At 34.8% G+C, this 16227-nt stretch overlaps 2 pseudogenes; one reads left to right on the top strand and one right to left on the bottom strand.

Moving 5' to 3' along the window:
• Positions 1-4953: 4953 nt before the first annotated feature.
• On the bottom strand, positions 4954-5061 carry LOC129348349 (5S ribosomal RNA; annotated as a pseudogene).
• Positions 5062-5457: 396 nt separating this feature from the next.
• On the top strand, positions 5458-5575 carry LOC129348348 (5S ribosomal RNA; annotated as a pseudogene).
• Positions 5576-16227: the final 10652 nt, after the last annotated feature.

Raw genomic sequence — 16227 nt, forward strand, 5'->3', positions numbered from 1 at the left:
AGATTTGGTTTTAGGAAATAAAGATTGATTTAATGTTTTAATTGTGTCACAACAACATTGTTTTTGAGTTGAAATATGACGAATGATTCAATCAGTTTTATGTTCTATACATATATAAAAGATAAAAACCAGTTTAAAGCATCTTTTACTCACATTCAGACGGAGAAAAGAAGCTGCGACATCAAGACTCACCAGGTAAAACTCAACTCACCTCAGGAACAGATACGACTCACGTACTTGGCGAGAACAGACTTGAATACTTGGTGTTGAGAAACAGCCTGAGCCTCATGTCTGTGCTTGTTGGTGATCAAATCAACAGTCTGCCCACATTTAGAGCATTTTTTATACACAGCTACCACAATAGATGATCACTGAAGTTCACAGTTTATGATTTAAAAGCACAACTTACAGTTTTAAAGGACAATCTCACTCAAAATATACTTAGAATTTAAAAGGTTTATTCAGGGAGTTTTCCATTTTCATTTTGGCCCCAGTAAGTTTGTCTACAGAGCTGGAGGCTGCACTTTCAGAACCACACAGAGATCTACTTCATATCCTACTTAAGATTTTAAAGGTTTAATTCACCCAGTTAGTACTTACTACAATATCATAACTTAGTTGCTCAGACTTGTGTTCAGCAACATGAAATTTACTCACCTGTACTCATTGTTTTCAGCCATGCTTTTATTCTGAAGGAGGTGTGCACCGATACACGGAAGTGAAATATTCTGTGAGTGTCGGAAAATTGTTGCTTGTTGTTTGATGGTCCATGTTGATGAAGTTCCTAATAAAGATGTGGTCGTTCTACCTGTTTATGAATAAGTCTGGAATTAATTCCTTCACAACTTGTATTTGGACAAATTGTGAAATTATCAGATAAAAAATAATGGAATCATGTAACGGACTTTGTGGTGTCTGGAGCTCAAACAGGACAGTCTGAAAGGTTGGAAAGAGGAGAACCACACAGACCACTCTGGAGGCAGATATATATTTATATTTATTTTATACAATAACATTAAATAAAAATAAAAGCTAAACACACAAATGTAAATGAGCTCTTTGACTCCTGATCTCACTTCCTCCTGATAGATCAGTGGTTCTCAGATTTTTTTCTGTCAGGTTCCCCTTCAGAGGACAGATTTTCCTGCAGAGACCAGATATGAAGCCGACCAGAAGAAAAGTCAGATTAACTGTGAAGAAAATGTAGTTTCACTGTTGAACCTTTTTCCCAGCAAACATTTGAACTGCAGGTGGAAGAACTGATGAATGAGGTCCATGAAGGTTCTTCTAAACTCTGACAGAGAACCAGTAGAACAACAGCAGCAGCTCTAAGAGGAACCCAGCATTAATACACCTCTGGTTTAAACTGGGACCAGTTCAGATCCCTGCAGCTGTATTAGCATCATTAAAGCTGAAAACTCTCAGTATCAACCCTCCTGTTGTCCTCCTTTACAGGCACCAAAAAACATTGTTTTTCTTGTCTGAAAAAAAATCCAAAAACTCAGAAAAACTTCCCCAAATTTCTGAAAATGTGCAAAACCTTCAGGAAGAAAATTCCAATAATTCCTTAAAAGTTTCCCTTAAAAGTTTTGTTTAAAAAAAGAAATTCTTGTATTTTCAAAAAATGAGTAAAAATCTTCCAAAAAAATCCTAAAAAAATCTAATGTGACCACATATATATCAGTAAAACTATTAATATTTTCTTTAAGAATGAATGTTCTTAGGAAACTTTTTTTAAACATTTCTTTTATTCCACCAAAAAATGTCAAAAATTTCCAAAAAATGTTGAAAATGTAGACATCAAAAATTTCACTGTGAAAATATATATTTTTTTTTCCATTTTCAAATTTTAAAACGGGTCAATTTGACCCGCAGGACGACACTAAGGTTAAAACTAATGAAACTATAAAACCATTAACCCTCCTATTCTCCTCAAATATTACCAACACATTTTACCCTTGGGGTCAATTTGACCCCAGAGATATTTGCCTCCAGAAAATAATTTAGGTAAAATTGGCGACCAAGTTATTGTGTCAGGCACTTTGTTTATTTGTTGAATACATAAATAACCCCTTGATAGTGAAACCTGATCTGTCCTCTAGCGCCACCATCAGGGCAAACTTTTAAATTAGAATTAATGTATTGTGAAAAATTTTCATACAAATCTTCTCAAATTTACTGACAACATTAATGACCATAGGAGTATGACCCCTATCGGTTTTGGTGATGATATGACTGTTCCTGTGGCGCTACCATCAGGTCAAACTTTCAGCTTTAGACTTAGTGTATCTTGGAAATCTTTCATTCAAATCTTTTCTAATTTAGGGCCACATTCATGACTCTCACAGAATGAACCATATTGACTGATGCTGATGATCCCCTTTCCTCTCATAAACATATTTGTTTATCATCATAACCCAGAACAAAACTTGAAATGTCTTTAGAGACAGAGTGGCCAGAAATATTGCTCCTGTCTCAGCGTTTCAAAGGGTTGCTGTTGCTTCACCTTTTGATTTGTAAACTTCAGCCAAAATGAGCAAACTAATGTAGGCTTCCAAGTAAACTACATCCAACTCGTTCCAAATGTCCCCATACACATGTTTCCTCTCTAAATTTGTCATCCAAGTACAATATTTTCAATTGATGGTCTTATGAAGAACTGTGATGATGGCTTGATGTCTTCAACATGACTGATTGCATATCTGGTGGTTCCTTGAACCATTTTGATAATATTAGTAGTGCTAAGTCTATCCTGCCATTGAAGTGGGGGAAGGGACCATATTATCTTTTCATTTTTGGAAGCGATTGTGTCTGCTGGTGGTTGAGAGACAACAGGAAGGTCAACACTCTCATTATCATCAGATGAGAATGCCTCAAAATCATTGTCCTCCTCAACACAGTCCTCTATCTCAGAAACATTCTCATTCCCCATGTCATGTTAGCATCAAAGACTGAAAATTATGGTCCCTCTACTCACTTCAACCAGGTAGACGTGCTACTAAGAGTGTGTCCCACCAGGCACACAGTCGGCCATATTGAAGACATAAAGTCATTATTCAAGCTCTTCATTGACCCATCAGTTGAAAACATTGTACTTGAGGTGATAATTTTAGAGGGGAGGAATGTGTAGTTGGAAAGACTTGGATGTGATCACCTCCAAGTCTACACTGACTTCCTCATTTTGGCAGGAGTTCACAAGTCAAGTTGTTTCCATGTCCACACCTTGAGAAGAATCAAAGTTCTTGTGGGAATAGTTGTTTTGCTCAACCCCTTTTATCTATCAACTCAAAAGTATCACCTCTGCACCTGCAGGTGTGAGGATGTTAGGTCACACATGCAGACAGACAAGTTTTACGCAGCCAAAACAGCTTGGGGTCAAATTGACCCCAGAAGAACACCGATGCGTGCAAAATGTGTTCAGCAAATTGACAAAATATCATCAGGATAATTTTATGCTTAATCGACAGTCCCTATCAAATTAGGAAAAGTCTCCTCTCCCTCCACTGGGGGGCCTGGGGCCCTCCGCTGCCTGGGGGACTGGCATGGGGGCCGGGTGGTCTCTCTGGGGGGGTGGCTCTGGCTCATCTGGGCACAGGCCTTGGTACTTGCCTGTGTGCCGCCACTGGAGATCAGTTTCTGCTGGCTGGGGGCTTCTGTCCAGGCCTGGTGCTGTCCTGGGGTGTGGTGGGGTGGGTGGGGTCTCGGTGATGCTGCGGGGTGGGCACCCTGCATCCTGGATGTGCCGGCTCTGGGGTGGGCGTGGGGGCTCGTGGCCCTTGCTTCCTGGTGGTGCGGCCTGGTCCCCCCTCCGGGGCAGGGTGCTGCGTGCAGCTGGCCCGTGGTGGGGCTATGGCGTCTGCCGGGGCGCTGCTCTGGTGCTGCGGCTTCCGGGTGTTGTGGTGCTGGCTGGGCCAGCTGGTTCGCATGGGCCCTCCTTGGCAGCGCGGTTGGGGCTTGGGTGGCGGGTGGGTCCTCGTGCCCCGGGCCGCCTGGGTCGGTCTTGGCGCACTGGGGGTGTCGGTAGCTGCTCCCTCTTGTTCTCTGGGTCCGCGTCGTTCACGGTGGCCCCGGTGGCTCTCTGGTGGCCCCGGTGGCTCTCTGGGAGCGCCGCCCTGTGGCTCCTACGGCCCGGGGGGAGGGGTGCCCTGTTGGCTTGGCCCTGCCTTGCCGTGATTGCTGTTCTGGGCTTCGGGGTCCTTCACACTTGCATGTTTGTTCAGCTCTCGCCAGCTCCTGTCGAGTCCCATTGTTGACAAATGATGGAACCCGCCAGAATGTGCTGAGAATCTCTCCAAAGTCTCTATACTGATCTCATTCTCTTTTTCACTAGTATCCTCTTCCAGCCTATTCTATTCTATACTGTCAAGACATCCACAATTATGGTGTTCAATACCGTTTGTTTAATTATTTATCTATTGAATCTCTTTTTTGTTGTTGTTTTTTTATGTTTTATTGATGGACAGTTAGTAGTTGGGCATAACACACCACCTTACAATCTTTAATTGCAATAGCACCACCTGTTATTTTCTATCCCTTTTCATCCTGTTCGTCCTGTTCGTCCTGTCCAGTCTTTGTTTCCCCCACACATCACTGAGGTGTAGCACTGCCCTCCCTGGCTCATAATAGGGAATTCTAATAAAGAATATCTGCTTAGCTTTCAGGGAGGGCCGGTGATGGTCACACACATGTACTAAATATTAAAATATTTGGCTGCAAGACTAAAATATGCATCAGTCTCATACAATGTTGACACCCTTCTTGTGGAGTTAAACAATGAGAATAAATGCAGACAAAAACAAAATTAGGAAAAGTCATGAAATATGAAGCAAAAAAAAATGAAGTCAACTATAATTTTTTGATCGCGAAACATTGAATGGGGTCAATTTGATCCCAAGGATAATAGGAGGGTTAAATGAGCAACAGCATGCTGTGCACATTGTGAGGAGACATGAAAGCTTACAGCACCTGGTATTCCCAGGTGGATCCCATCCAAGTACTAACCAGACCCAACGCTGCTTAGCTTCCGAGATCAGGCATATTCAGGCTGGTATGGCTGTAAGCTACGAACTCAGTAACAAACCACAGTTTTATACATGCTGTGACAAGACGAGGCCTTCTTTCTTTCTTTCTTTCTTTTTTTACCTTGTAGAGCTTCTTAAACAAACACTAAAAGTGAGTGAAAATGTCCTTTGCAGGAGCCTGTCTCTGCGACACTGTTGTACATGGTGTGATGTGAGGTGATTTATTGTCGCTGACGTGTTTCTGTGTCACAAACGTTTTCATGTTGGGCTGAAGGTGATGCTACAATCAATACCTTGTTGTGTAACGGCGGCTTTTTACTGCCACATGGTGGACAAAGTGTGTTGAGAGCTTCTTGTCACGTTCACATGGACATCAGGACTCAGACCATGGTGATGACGGACACGTAGAAAAGCACCATAAATGACTGACACTGTCGCTTACAGCCATACCAGCCTGAATGTTCCTGATCTCATCTGATCTCTGCAGCCAAACAGGGCTGGGTCTGGTTAGTACTTGGATGGGATCCACCTGGGAATACCAGGTGCTGTAAGCTTTCTACGTTTCCTCACAACCTGAAAGGGAAACTGCTACTCATTCACTGGAGACAGCTGCCAACTAAAACCTCTTGGTTTCTTTATTATACACTCAATGAGGTAGATAAGCTGCAGCTGCTGCTGATTTCTTGTTGGTTCTGGTTGGAGCCAAAGAACAAAGACGCCACCTGCTGGAGCAGCTGGTGTCCTGCAGCCTCTTCACCCCAGAAAGGCTCTGACAGCTTTAATTCTTTACACTCTGACTGCAAACACCAATCAAACAGGAATATTGTTGCACAATTTGCACACAACCACGCTTTTATCCAAGTTGCCATCGGGAAGATTTTTAAAAGAAAACTTTCCACCCAACAAGTTCACTGCAGTTTGGTCTTCCTTCAGTGTTCACCAAACTTTCTTGTGGTCGGCAAATTTGAAAAACAAAGTTTCTCCGATGTTCAGATTGTGGAGAAAATGAAGGAAAAATACAATTTTAAAACCAAGTGCATGAACTTACTTCAATTTGAATTTAGTTTTAAATCAACAAAAGCAAAAAATCAGATTTTAAATTATTCACAATATTAAGTCGGTGAAACATTATTATGTCAAAACATTATAAACATAAATAAATGTTTGTAACTTAAAAGGTTTAGCTAAATCAGTACATCGGGATTATAATCTTGCAACCATGCATTTAACTAATTTCATTAACTTGTAAAAGTGTATTTTATATAACGGGGTTACACCTTTTAAATGCATTTGCATGTAGATAACTTTAATTTTGCACCTGGTAAAGCCGAGGCTGGCTTTAATTTATATTTATTTTACATCTTGTGAATTTCCACTAGGGGAAAAAAAGCATCTAATCATACACCAGAACTGATTTTTTGGTCATATTTTGAATTATTAATCTGAATCTGTAAAGTAGCTCTTTAATACGTTATATAATAAACGTACAATGTCCTCTAAAATGTGCAGCTCAACTTGGTTTTGTGTAAACAACTTATTAACCAGGATGTAACTCTAAATGTAATCTGGAAATAATCTATAATGATGTGTTATTTATTATAATGAAGTTTTATTTTTGAGGAGGTCTTGATCCAACCCAAGCTCTCTATGAAGACGAGAAAAAACTCCCCATGGAAGATGGGAAGAAACCTCGGGAAAGGCAATTCAAAGAGAGATCCCCTTTCCACGGACGGCTGGATGGAGGCTGCAGGAGAGAAGGAAGAAAAAACAACATGAGTTCTTGTGGTTTGACAGAAAACAGCATCAGAGCAGCATTAAGTGGAAAATGATGACAGTTGCTCTGACAGAAACTTTGTGATCTCCTCAAGTCTGTGAGAGTTAATGCAGCCTTGGAGAGATGCGAGTCCCTAAATGTAGTCATTTTGAAGTCACCAGACTCTGTGCAGACTTGGGTCGATGACAGGTCGACGTGTATTTTAAAACTTTACTTTATACAAGTGAGTCTGCTTAACGTAAGTTCCTTCATTTTTCAAAGCCTGCATGAGTGGCTCAGACTTAGGAAGATGATGGTACCATGTATACTTCTAACATTCGTGAGGACGTGAGGTTTTGTAAACTTGTAATAAACAGTTCAGAATGTTCTACTGTGAGGTAAACTAAAACCTCAGAAACAGGATTCTCCCAACAGCCTACCTTGGCCTCCGCCTCCTCCAGCAAACCACCGTTGCCCTCCGGAGGGAACCGGTCTCTCCAGAACCAGGATCAGCCTGAATCCACTTCCTGCCACTTCTATAAAGGCGCTTCCCATTCTGAAACATGAAACATAGTGGAGGGTGAAGTTCTGAAGCTCCACAGGAGAACGTTCCCACCACTCTGGATAACATTAGCTGCAGGTTCTAATCATGTTTTAGTCTAATGTTTAAACTACGTTTTACAAATATTTTTATTTCCAGTAATGTTCCTGTAAAGTTAATATGATTCTTTTAGCGTCAACATTCAGAAGCTGTAGTCAGGAACACAGATTATGTTCTATGATTACAAAGTAGGAACGTTCTCAAAACAACATTTAAAGAGTGTTTTCCAATTGTGAGTGAGGCCTTTTTATAAAATGTTCATCTAATATGATATATTAACAAAGGTGGAACGTTCTGGCCACAATGTGTTTAAGTCATGGAGATGTTGTTGAGGAAAAACATTGAGTTAATTTTTATTGTATAATAAATTTTAATTTATTTTATTAATTTTTATTATATTGTTAATTTCTGTTTATTTTATTTGTTTTTATTGAATTGTTAATTTCTGTTTATTTTATTTGTTTTTATTGAATTGTTAATTTCTGTTTATTTTATTCATTTTTATTGTACTGTTAATTTATATTTTATTTGTTTTTATTGTATTGCTAATTTTTATTTATTTGGTTCCTTTTAATTGTAGGGGTTGAAAGCCTTTGACGGATGAAAATTTTCGCATTTTTACTTAATACTTTATACTTTGCGAATCAGCAAGTACGCCGTGGTTTGAGATATAATTTCCTCCATCTACAAGTTCGAGACGGTTCGTGTCACGTAAATTCCAACACTCTTTTATTAATTTCTATTGTAATCTTAATTTTTACTTATTTAATTTTTATTGTAATGTCAATTTTTATTGATTTTAATCATTTTTATTGTATTGTTTTTTGATTTATTTTAATCATTTTATTGTATTGTTAATTTTCATTATTTCATAAATTTTTATTGATTTTATTCATTTTTATTGTACTGTTAATTTTCATTATTTCATGAATTTTTATTATATTGTCAATTTCTATTTATTTTAATGATTTTTATTGTATTGTAAATTTTATTGACTTTATTCATTTTTGTTGTATTGATAATTTTCATTATTTTTGTCATTTTTATTGTATTGTCAATTTGTGTTGATTTAAACAATTTTTATTGTAGTGTTAATTTTCATTACGTCATTAATTTTTATTTATTTTATTTATTTTTATTGTAATAAGTTTTATTTATTTTTATTGTAATATTAATTTTTTCATTTAATTTTATTGTATTGGTAATTTTTTTTTATTTTATTCATTTTTATTGTTTTGGTAATTTCCATTATTTCATTAATTTTTATTGTATTGGTAATTTTATGTATTTTAGTCCTTTTTATTGTATTGTCAATTATTATTGATTTTAACAATTTTTATTTTATTGGTAATTTTTATTTATTTTATTCATTTTCATTGTATAGTTAATTTTCATTATTTCATTCATTTTTATTCTTTTTTTCATTTTTATTGTAATGTTAGTTTTCATTATTTGATACATTTTTATTGTATTGTCAAATTTTATGTATTTTAATCATTTTTGTATTGTTAATTTTTTTTATTGATTTTAATAATTTTTATTATATTGCTAATTTTCATTATTTCAGTAATTTTTATTGTATTGTCAATTTTTTCTATTTTATTAATTTCTATTGTAATCAGTTTTATTTTTGTCATTTTTATTGTATTGTTAATTTCTAATTATTTTATTTATTCTTATTGTATTGATATTCTTTTAAAACTTTTTCATTTTTATTGTAGTAGGTTTTATGTATTTTGTTTATTTTTATTGTATTATTACTATCTAATTATTTCATTTATTTTTATTATATTGTTAGTTTTATTCATGTCATTGATTTTCATTGTTTTGGTATTTTTTATTTATTTTATTCATTTTTATTGTATTGTTCATTTTCATTGTTTTTTATTGTATTGTTAATTTTGATGTATTTTAGTTATTTTTATTGGTAATTTCTAGTTATTTTTTATTGTATTGTTCATTTTAATTTATTCTATGTATTTTGATTCCCGTCCAGTACGAACAAGTCTGCATGTTTTACTGATTTTCTGAAGTCTGTGAGACTCTGTGCAGACTTGGGAAATAATGGTGTATTTCCTGTAACAGCGAGTTTGTGAAGTTTCGTGTTTAGTAAGTTTTATCATCTTTATATTCTCTACAGCTGCCAGTACGCGGTGGTTTGATTGAGATTTTGTCATCTCTCCTTGACGAAATTAGGATACGACTTCTACTTTTTTTATATATATGAATGAGTCTGCATATATTAGTTATTTTCTGAAGTCTGTGACTCCGTGCAGACTTGGGAGATTATTTCCTGTATTGACGAGTTCGTGAGGATTCACGTCACGTAAATTCCGTCAGTCTTGACAAGATGACGAAATGCATTCGTCATGACAGAAAATGGACGATAATTAAGGCTTTGTCTGTCATGTGATGTTTGTGTTGTGTCTGAGTGGTGTTTCTATCTCAGCCATGGATGATGCAGAAGCTCCATCAGTTTGGGTCGACGTTCAGGGACCATCGTGAGGCACTTCTTTAAGAAATCCTGGCAATCTGCAGAGAAAGAAGCAGAGAAAGATGAATGACCAAAATGAGACTAAATGAAAAAAGCAACCTTAAACTGATGCAATATGACTAAAATTAAGACAAAAAAATGACCACAGTGGTACAAAAAACAACATAAAGAGATGCAACATCACCTGAATTAGACATCAAATGACTAAAATTTTATGAAAATAACACCAAGAGATGCAAAATAACTAAAATTAAGACAAAGAAAACGACCAAAATGGTACAAAAAACAACATGAAAAGATGCAAAATGTTTAAAAAAAGACCAAACTGACCAAAATTAAACACATAATGACACAAAATGAGCAAAATGAGTCTCAAAATGACCAAACTTATCCAGAAATCTTCACTTACATTCACTAAGCTGTCTAAATTTATTCTATTCAATACTATTTAATATCATTTACAGTCTGATTTAAACATTTTTTTCTTAAAAACATGCTGAAATGAACAAAATTATCAAAATTTCTAGTAAGAACAACCCTAAAGACATAAACTGACCAAAATTAGTGACAAAATGAGCCACAAACTGAACAATTTTAAACAAAAACAACCTTAAAAACAAACAACATCCAAAATAAACGACACAATAACCAAGATGGTACAAAAAACAACATAAAGAGATGAAAAATGACCTGAATTAGATTAAAAAATGACCAAAATTAGCCTCAAAATGAAAAAAACTGATCTAGAAATCTTCACTTACATTCACCACTGTCCAAATTTATTCTATTCCATATTCTGAAGGTTTTACAGAGGTTTGTTCATATATCATTTAAACTCTGATTTATACAACTTTATTTCTCTAAAAACATACTGAAATGCACAAAATAAGACACAAAATGGAACAGAAAAACCTTAAACGGATGCAAAATGTCCAAAATGACGCACAAAATGATCTAAATGAGACACAAAATGATCTAAATGAGACACAATGAGACACAAAATGAGCAAATGTTGGTTGTCAGTGTTGTGAAAACTTCAATGTAACATGTCAGTGTGTAGTTTGCTGATATTTGGGGCTGAGTTGCAGCTCGTTGTCTGGACTTCTGTCTTACCTGAATGTTTCCTATCTGGCTGAGGAGGCTTCATTTTTCTCTCACAGTCTTTCTTCATAATGTCTTCACAAGTTTCACACTTGAAATCTTGACCACAACTCTCCAATATCTCCAAGGTTTGTGTGTTCAACTGACTTTCTCAAGTCTTTCAATGTTTTTCTTCAGAATATGGAATGTGGTAACAGTTGTTAGGAGTTCTTCTCACTGACATCACAATGGACTTTTAAAAATGCATTTACTGTCTTAGTACTTGTTCTCTGTGCAATGACAGCAAAGTTGAATCTAATCTAATCTAGAAAATGACCAAAAGGAGACACAAATGTCCAAAATTTTACAAAAAACTGCCTTGAAGACAAAAATTAGCTAAAAAATAACAAATTGGAACACAAAGTGTCCATAAAGACTTGTAAAATGAGCACCAGAAAAGCACAAACTTGTAAAACAAAACAACAATAAAGAAATGCAAAATGAGACAGGAGTGGCAAATCTCAGACACAAAGATGTCAAAAATGTAACAAAAACAACCATAAATAGGTGCAGCATAAACAAAGAGACATCAAATGACCAAAATGAGACACAAAATGTCCTAAGTGAGACAGAAAATGACATAAAATTATGAAAATGAGACACTAATGACCAACATAAGACACAAAAGCTACAAAATGAGACACAAAATGAGACTGAAAATGACCAAAAGGAGACAATAAATGACCAATATGAGACAGGAAATGACCAAAATGAGAGAGAAAGTGACCAGTATGAGACAGGAAATGGCTGAAATCAGACGTTTCCATGACGTTTCCTGGACAGTTCTTCATGCTTATGGCTCCTCCCACACATCTGCTAGTTCCTTGGAGAAACTAAACTGTGTTTCCTCATTGTTTGCTCCAAAATATTAAATCCTCTTCAGTGACATGAGTCTCTTGTAACAAAAACACATTGTGCCTGTAGTCCTTTGTAAAATAAAAATACAGCCTTTCTCTTAGTGCTGTCTTTAAGTCTCCTGGTATTGAAGGAAATAAAAGACAACTTTGAACATGTGAACATAATATTCAGTAACAATAAGTCACTTCACTAAGGCTGTGAGTTTGGATGAAGAAAGTAACTGTTATGTTGATCCCTGGAAATAAACTCTGAGTCTCATTTGGCTCTATTCAGTAACCAGAACACATATTTCCATGTCCTTTCATTTTCTATGGGAATATGTGGACTCCTTCTATGAAAGTTTGCTCTCTTCCCCTGATCTCTGGCTTCTTTTATCTTTGTCCACATCAGCTCCAGCGTTGCTCTGTCTTCTTTTCTTCAATCTTCTTCATCTTTTTTCCACATCTCACAGCCTTTTGACAGCATCCACATTTCATTTGTGCATCACGCTTCCCAAACTGAACCATGAGCTTCCTGCTGTGATTTTGCTCTTTCTTCCTGATGTGATGAACGCTGTCCACCATGTTTTGCTGTTCATGTTGACGGCTGGTTCATTGACGTTGTTGCAGAGTAGTCATGATCCATACATCCACAAAGGAAGAGAAAATTACTCTCCTTTCTTTTAAAAGTCCTAGACTTCATTTTTTGGAGACTAAACTTCAGATGAAACAAACTATGAGGGACCGTTTGAAGATTTCAGGAAAGTGTTGCTGCTCAGAGATCCATCTAGCTGGAAGTCTCTCTCATCCAACTAACAAGTCAGGACTCTGTGGATTCAATCTGGGAAAAGTCATGATGTTGATCGACCACTAGATGGCAGCAGAGACTCAGACACAAATCTCTGTCCCTGCATCCGATAATCAATAATAATAATGATAATTATCAACCAATCATCCAATCATATTTTGGTCATTTTATACATATTTGTGGTAATTTTATCTCATATTTTGGTCAATTTATACATATTTGTATTAGTTTTATTGAATGTTTTGGTCATTTTATACATATGTGTGGTAGTTTTATTGAATATTTTGGTCATTTTATACATATGTGTGGTAGTTTTATTGAATATTTTGGTCATTTTATACATATTTGTGTTAGTTTTATTGAATATTTTGGTCATTTTATACATTTTGTGGTAATTTTATTGAATATTTTGGTCATTTTATACATATGTGTGGTAGTTTTATTGAATATTTTGGTCATTTTATACATTTTGTGGTAGTTTTATTGAATATTTTGGTCATTTTATACATATGTGTGGTAATTTTATTGAATATTTTCATCATTTTATACATATTTGTGGTAGTTTTATTGCATATTTTGGTCATTTTATACATATGTGTGGTAGTTTTATTGAATATTTTCATCATTTTATACATATGTGTGGTAGTTTTATTGAATATTTTGGTCATTTTATACATATGTGTGGTAGTTTTATTGAATATTTTGGTCATTTTATACATATGTGTGGTAGTTTTATTGAATATTTTGGTCAATTTATACATAGTTGTGACAGTTTTATCTCATATTTTACTCATTTTTTACATATTTGTGTTAGTTTTATTGAATATTTTGCTCATTTTATACATAGTTGTGACAGTTTTATCTCATATTTTACTCATTTTTTACATATTTGTGTTAGTTTTATTGAATATTTTGCTCATTTTATACATAGTTGTGACAGTTTTATCTCATATTTTACTCATTTTTTACATATTTGTGTTAGTTTTATTGAATATTTTGGTCAATTTATACATAGTTGTGACAGTTTTATCTCATATTTTACTCATTTTTTACATATTTGTGTTAGTTTTATTGAATATTTTGCTCATTTTATACATAGTTGTGACAGTTTTATCTCATATTTTACTCATTTTTTACATATTTGTGTTAGTTTTATTGAATATTTTGGTCATTTTATACATAGTTGTGACAGTTTTATCTCATATTTTACTCATTTTTTTACATATTTGTGTTAGTTTTATTGAATATTTTGGTCATTTTATACATATGTGTGGTAGTTTTATTGAATATTTTGGTCATTTTATACATATGTGTGGTAGTTTTATTGAATATTTTGGTCATTTTATACATATGTGTGGTAGTTTTATTGAATATTTTGGTCATTTTATACATATTTGTGTTAGTTTTATTGAATATTTTGGTCATTTTTATACATTGTGTGGAAGTTTTGTCTCATATTTTGGTCATTTTATCATATTTGTCATAGTTTTATCTCATATTTTGGTCATTTTATACATATTTGTGGTAGTTTTAGCTCATATTTTGGTCATTTTATACATTTGTGGTAGTTTTGTCTCATATTTTGGTCATTTTATACATTTGTGGTAGTTTTATCTCATATTTTGGTTTTTTCTATATTTGTGGTAGTTTTGTCTCATATTTTGGTCATTTTATACGTACTTGTGGCAGTTTTATCTCATATTTTGGTATTTTTTTCTATATTTGTGGTAGTTTTGTCTCATATTTTGGTCATTTTATTCATATTTGTCATAGTTTTATCTCATATTTTGGTCATTTTATACATATTTGTGGTAGTTTTAGCTCATATTTTGGTCATTTTATACATATTTGTGGTAGTTTTGTCTCATATTTTGGTCATTTTATACATACTTGTGGTAGTTTTATCTCATATTTTGGTTTTTTCTATATTTGTGGTAGTTTTGTCTCATATTTTGGTCATTTTATTCATATTTGTGGTAGTTTTGTCTCATATTTTGGTCATTTTATACATACTTGTGGTAGTTTTATCTCATATTTTGGTATTTTTTTCTATATTTGTGGTAGTTTTATCTCATATTTTGGTCATTTTATACATATTTGTCGTAGTTTTATCTCATATTTTGGTTTTTTTTCTGTATTTGTGGTAGTTTTGTCTCATATTGTGGTCATTTTATTCATATTTGTCGTAGTTTTATCTCATATTTTGGTCATTTTATACATTTGTGGTAGTTTTAGCTCATATTTTGGTCATTTTATACATATTTGTGGTAGTTTTATCTCTTTTTTGGGTCATTTTATACATATTTGTGGTAGTTTTATCTCATATTTTTGGTCATTTTATACATATTTGTGGTAGTTTTATCTCATATTTTGGTCATTTTATACATATTTGTGGTAGTTTTATCTCATATTTTGGTCATTTTATACATATTTGTGGTAGTTTTATCTCATATTTTGGTCATTTTATACATATTTGTGGTAGTTTTATCTCATTTTTGGTCATTTTATACATATTTGTGGTAGTTTTAGCTCATATTTTGGTCATTTTATACATATTTGTGGTAGTTTTATCTCATATTTTGGTCATTTTATACATATTTGTGGTAGTTTTATCTCATATTTTGGTCATTTTATACATATTTGTGGTAGTTTTAGCTCATATTTTGGTCATTTTATACATATTTGTGGTAGTTTTATCTCATATTTTGGTCATTTTATGCATATTTGTGGTAGTTTTATCTCATATTTTGGTCATTTTATACATATTCGTGGTGTATCTTCACCAGTGTCTCCAGAGCCACATGCAGTAAAAGAAGTGATGAAATGTTCTTTCTGTTCTTTAAAACATCCAGTAGAACTGGTCTTTGTTTCTCTGTTCTGTGTTCTTCTTTTAGTCAAAGCCAGTCAGGATTGTGGTAGATTTGTTCAGTGAGTGAGACGCATCTTTTAAAACGTCTTTCTGAGCAGTGATGAGGAACAAATGCATCGATATCAGAGGGAAAAGTTCAGATGTGGGTTATTTAGAGTGGTCTGTCGTGTGTCTCATCCTGTGACAGTTATCTCCTAAATGAATTCTAATTAATGGTCAGAGAATCACTGGAGCAGCTCTCCATCTAACGGGTCAGGTTCCTGCAGATCAGAGGAGTCTAACCCAGGTGGGATCTGAGGAAAAATGAAGCTGTCTGGGAGGAAATTCACCTCTAGCTGCTCACTGCCTTCATCCAGACGTCTATCCTGCTTCCTCTGATAATTCATTGAACTGAGTAGCCTTTTGAGTGCTTCAATGAATCTAGCAGTCCCGTCTGTTAACGGCAGCTTTCCTCTTGTGGTAGGACGCCCAGTCCGTCTCCACTCATGCTGTTTGTGTGCATTGGATCAGGTGAATAGTGGGGTCGCTCTCAATTGCTCCCTGCCCATTGGATGCCGTTCAGCTGGGAGCAATTATTCTATTGCACCTTGCCGTGCCAAAGTATATCTGGGAGAGGGCTGCGGGTCTCACAGGTGCCTCCTCTTCCCTCTTCCTGGAACCTGAGTGTCGCATCGGCAGCGTGGGTTGGCGTGGATGTGTGGATCC

The sequence above is a fragment of the Amphiprion ocellaris genome, chromosome 24, assembly GCF_022539595.1.
Source record: "Amphiprion ocellaris isolate individual 3 ecotype Okinawa chromosome 24, ASM2253959v1, whole genome shotgun sequence".
NCBI classification, from domain to species: Eukaryota; Metazoa; Chordata; class Actinopteri; family Pomacentridae; genus Amphiprion; species Amphiprion ocellaris.